Source organism: Fukomys damarensis, unplaced genomic scaffold, assembly GCF_012274545.1.
Source record: "Fukomys damarensis isolate Sample0158 unplaced genomic scaffold, DMR_v1.0_HiC HiC_scaffold_23, whole genome shotgun sequence".
NCBI classification, from domain to species: domain Eukaryota; kingdom Metazoa; phylum Chordata; class Mammalia; order Rodentia; family Bathyergidae; genus Fukomys; species Fukomys damarensis.
In genome coordinates, this window is record NW_022900935.1 from 33,041,835 (window position 1) to 33,047,059 (window position 5,225).

At 42.5% G+C, this 5,225-nt stretch overlaps 1 pseudogene; it reads right to left on the reverse strand.

Moving 5' to 3' along the window:
• Positions 1-990: 990 nt before the first annotated feature.
• Positions 991-3,294, reverse strand: LOC117287318 (annotated as a pseudogene).
• Between the last annotated feature and the right edge of the window lie 1,931 nt (positions 3,295-5,225).

Consider the following 5,225-nt stretch of genomic DNA (forward strand, 5'->3'; position numbering starts at 1 on the left):
AGTACAAAAAAAAAAAAAAAAAAAAAAAAAAAAAAAAAAAAAGAAAAGAAACTGTCAAGGAGGGCTTAAGAAACAGCTTTCAGAGAATCTGAAAAGCCAGACCAAAGCTGCCCAAGGTAAACTTGGAAAGGACTGTACATCTTTTTATCCACCTCCATCTGCTCATTTGCTCAGGTGCTATTTTTATTATTCGGAGGAGGTGTGAATGATTGCTTTTTCCATGACTAAGCTTACTTTCAGGTACAATGTGAAGCAAACCATCAGTCTTAATAGAGTTTATGTCTTACTACAGCTCTCTTGTCTCAAAAATAATAAAATCACACCTACAACAACTACTTGTCAGTTACAACAAGGTGCCAGATCAATCAGAAGTGGAATTTTTAAAAAGGGCAACTTATGAGTTTTAAACTGCCACCACCAGCATTTCCTTTCAGGAAAAAGGAAAGTCTGAGATAGTCTGGCCATTACTTATGAATAAGAGGCAAGAAAAGGTACTTGTCAGCATCATAGAAGAAAGCACGAGAGTATGGGCTATACCGAACTATGAAGAAGAACACTGCCATTGACGCTGGCAACCCTGACAAAGGAAAGTTTTAGGAGAGATGAAATGTCATTTCTGCCCTGAACCACTTCCACCAATTATGTTGATTCAATACTGCTCAACACATGGATCCGACTTCCTCTTGATGGTTTGCTCATTATTTCTCCAGATATATATGCGACATGATTAAAAAAATACAGTGACTCGATGTTTAAAACATTTTATTACAGTAGAAGACACACTGCCACATCAGTCCTTCTCAAAATACTCCTCCCTCATTTCCAACACACTTGTCCCATCCTCCTTGCCACTTTCTGAAGCAGTTCTAGGAGTTCTCTCTTTCCTTTTTATTCCGGAAACAAGTTGTAATTATTCAAAGAATAAATAAAAGTTTAAAAAGTTGTTTTACCAACTATAGTTTCAGAAATCGGAGTAGATAGTTCTTATTTTCAAAGTCCTACTTTTAGAGTGAAGACGTTTCTAAAGTCCACCTTTGGATTCTTTTGGGATTCTGAAATCAACTCAGGGCTCTTGCCTTTGGAACTAGACATATCATGATTTAGGCCTATTAGGACTTAAGAGTCTTTTTCTCTGGTTATCTTCAGGCTGAGTTTACTTCTAGGAGTGGTAGAAATGTTCTTCTGTGCTAACAGAGAGCTTCTACTTTTACCATGTTAGCTGTTCTGTTGCATGTTTTACACATAATCAACAGTACTCTTTTGGAGTCCTTGTACGTTTTCACAATTACTATTTCTTTAAAACAGCATATGGCTAGGCATGGTGGTACACACCTGTAATCCCAGCACTTAGAAGGCTGAGACAGGAGTATCACTGAGAATTCAAGGCCAGCCTGAGCTGCACAGTAAGATCAAGGCCAGCGCGAACTGTAGAACGAGACCCTGTCTCAAAAAACCCAGCAGAACAAAACAACTGAGCATATGGTTTCTGGCTTCTTGATTAACAAGTTTCTGTGCTCTGGATGTCGATTTGGGTTTGAGGCACAGTTGAGAAGCAATATGGATGGTTTCTTCCCAAGTGCTCTTGTCATAAGAGGTAGCAGGGTTGGACTGGACAGTTGTCGTATATGCTTTGACCAACAGCCTGAAGATTGTGTTTTGGCCTCTTCACGGTTCCCACCACCTCTTCACTGCTGACATGCTGTGGATAAAGAAGGCATTGGTTGCAAATCTCCTTTCATGAATGTTGCTCTTTTGTGGCTGCCCTCGGTGTCTGAAATGTTTACCTTTAATAATCAGTTTGACTTTGGGGAAAAACAAGAAGTCCCACAGTGCCAGATCCATTGAATAAGGTGGACGAAGACACCTGTGATGTGTTGACTCCTTTCGATGGTACCGGGCAACAGCATTTGCTGTATTTTTTATCACATCTTGTGAAGACGCTGAAGAAAGAGGACTTCCAAACTGCTTCACAAAGTGGCAAGAATGATGGCAAAAAGTGCACAAGAACTGAGGGGCAGTATCCTACTTAGCACTCTGGGAGGCTGAGACAGGAGGACTGCAAGTTCAGGCTGAGATTAGACAATGTCACTACAGGCAATGTCACTTAGCAAGCCTTTATCTCAGGGGAAGAAAAAAGGCTGAGTATAGCTCAGTGCAAAGGCCCTGTGTTTAATCTCTGTTACAGCCCCCACCAAAACCCCAAACCAGAAAACACCCTAAAAAAGAAAGGAAAAGAAAGGCAAGAGCTGCCTTAGCTCTCTGGGTCTTCCCAGGATGCACCTTTGTAGCAGGACACCCTCATCCCGGATTCTTTGGCAGGGCCTGAAATATAAACATGTCCCTCCCAGTGGATCAGAAGCTGAGCTGTTCAAGACAGCTCATCCCCAAGGCTAGCTTTGTGGATGAATGGACAGGTAGGTGAGATGAAAGAAAAGTGAGAAGTACCTTTGAAATTGCTTTATTTCTGTGTATTTTCTCTTTTGCATGTAAGGCCACTCAACCCTGTGTATCCTAAAGAATTCTCCGTGAACCCCATTTCTCCAAGAACTTATAGCTCCCCCACTTTTTTTTCTGCAGAGTAAACTTCTCAAAGGAACTCTCCTCCTCAGAGGTCATTCTTTTACCTCCCAGTCTTTCCTCATCACCCAATTTGGGAGATAGGTCATGGCAGTGGTGACCTCTGGGCAGGAAAGGGCTGAAGGGCATGTCAAGGACAGAGGGCCATGTCCACAGGTACCCTCTCTCCTCTGTGTGGCTGTACCATGTGGGGCAAGCACACTAAACTTGGAGTTCTGGATCTGGGTTTGATGCTAACTAACTGTATGTTCATTGCCTTAGGGCAACTGAAACAAAATGACTAGAAGGAGTTGGCCAGCTCACAGGCTTAGCAAGAAGCCAGAAGGAGCAGATCTACAGAATGGGTAGGAACCAGGAAGACTGCATGAGAAGCCAGGGCCAGAGGCTCTGGGGGGCAGGGCAGACTCTGTCAAAGCCACTGTGGCCACCATGCCTTTGCACTCCAAACGCTGTAGCTTGTACCTGTGCTAGGAGTGGGCTTTGATGCCCCATTGGCACCATTGGCTGTGCTGCCCTTGGGAACTGGATGTTTCTGTTTTTGCTGCTTGCTGTGGAGAGTTCTCCATGCTCCCTCCTTCTCTGCATCACTAATTCCTGACTGAAAAACCTGAGCATCTGACATTCTGAGCTGGGTCGTACCTTGAGAATGGAGCTTTCTAGGGAAGGAGACAGAGTCTGCCCCCAGCTGATCTCCTGAAGTGGGGAATTCCTCGGCATAGGGATTAGAGGTTCAGGGTCTGAGAAAGAAACAACAGATCCATTACCAGGCTATCTGTGAGAATCTCTCATTGCTGAGAATCCATATCTCTGCCATCACCTTGACCCACTTCCCTTTATTTTTTATTACCCCCACTCTTTCCTTTAACTCTAGCACCTACAAAAGGTACAGCAAGGGCCTGGGATGTAGCTCAGTGGTTCCACCGCCTGTGTTGCAAGCTCAAGGTCCTGAGTTCAATCCCGATGCAAAATAAATGAAATAAAAGAAAAGAAAAGGTATAGCATTATTGCTTTGCCACAGAAAAGTGTATTCTGTATTCTAAGTCCTTATTTCTAGGTACTGTGGAGGTGTACTCTGTATGTCCTTGCTTGACGTATTTAACTGAGCCACGGAAGCCAGCCCGTTATTCCTGGCTCAACAGCCCTAAAAATAGGGCATTACTGAATAGCCCAATAACCCGGTCAGCACTCTCACACTGTGGCTAGCCTGTGTGTTGATTCATATTTTTAGTGGGCAGATGTTCTATCTATTGAAGTATCTATTTTTGAACTTTCCAAATGTCAATTCTCTCTCAAATGTGAGTTCCCACTCTGGAAGACGCGCTGGCTTGTTTGTTTGTTTGTTTTCCTGGCAGGGTTTACTCTGCAACATAAAAGGCACATTTGTCTCTAATGACTTATTTTTTTAGTATGGGGGATAGAACTCAGGTCCTTGTGCTTGTGAAGCAGGCGGCCGAACCACTGAGCTATATCCCCAGCCCCTGCCACTAATGACTCTTTTGAAATAGAAGTAATATTTAAAAAATTCTTGCCTCTATACCCTTCTATTTATTTGCCTGAGTACTAGAATCGATGAAAAAGGGATTCTAGAGGCAAAGGGTCCAGCGTATTGGAGTAATTTATGCACCATCTTTAAGTGCAATTTCCATCAATTTCTGCTTCCTTTTTTGGCATTTAAAGCTGCAGGCGTGGTGCACGCTTTGTAAATTCATTCAGTGTGAATAGCTGATTCCGGCTTAATTTGTTACTACTCCAAGGTAACAGGGAGGTGTGAATATAAAGTAATGTGACGGAGACTTTAAAACTCCCTAAACTTCCTGGAAACTATGATGGTAACTTGCAAAAAAAGCCTTACATTACTAATGCTAACAACAGCAGCCGCCATTTAGTTAGGATCAATTATGGCTGGATGTCTTTTACTTTCTTGTTAATCCTTATAACTGCCCTGTGGGGACGTTATTATTGTCATTCACCATATGACACTTAGGAAGAGATTAAGCAATAAATCTAAAGTCACACAACAGTAAGTGGTGGAGAAAGGATTCCATCCAAGCCTCACTTCAGCATCTATGCTTTCACTCACTCCTGGGCCTGGCTATCTGACTTTCAGGAAAATAGCCTGGTAAATAATCCAAAAGGAGAAGGCCAACTCTGAAAATAAAACAGAGCATCAGAGCTACATGGAGATACATGACACTCCTCACCTAGCCCTGCGACCCCAGACCAGAAGAGAGAGGTAAGTCTTCCACATTAACATGACATGGAGAACATCAAAAGACCAAAAAACAGGGAGCATCTGAAAGTATGCCTGGTAAAAAGAATGGAATTCGCAAGAGAACCAGAGAGTACATAAATGCTTCTCAAAGCCACGTAAAACTGATGACTGTGTAACAGTGAGGCTAGGAAGTATTTGTAGTTATGCAGATGATTAGTGTATGAAGTTTCCGGGATGTATAGCTTTTGGGGCAGAGCACTGCATATATTGTATTCAATTAGAAGGAAAAGGAAAGATAGAAAACATATTGAGCCAGATTAAAGAGAAGTGATATAGGGGGCTAGAGATACAGCTCAGTGGTAGAGTGCTTGCTTAACTTGAATGTGGCTCTGGGGTCTAGCAAAAACAATATGTATATATATATATATATATATAT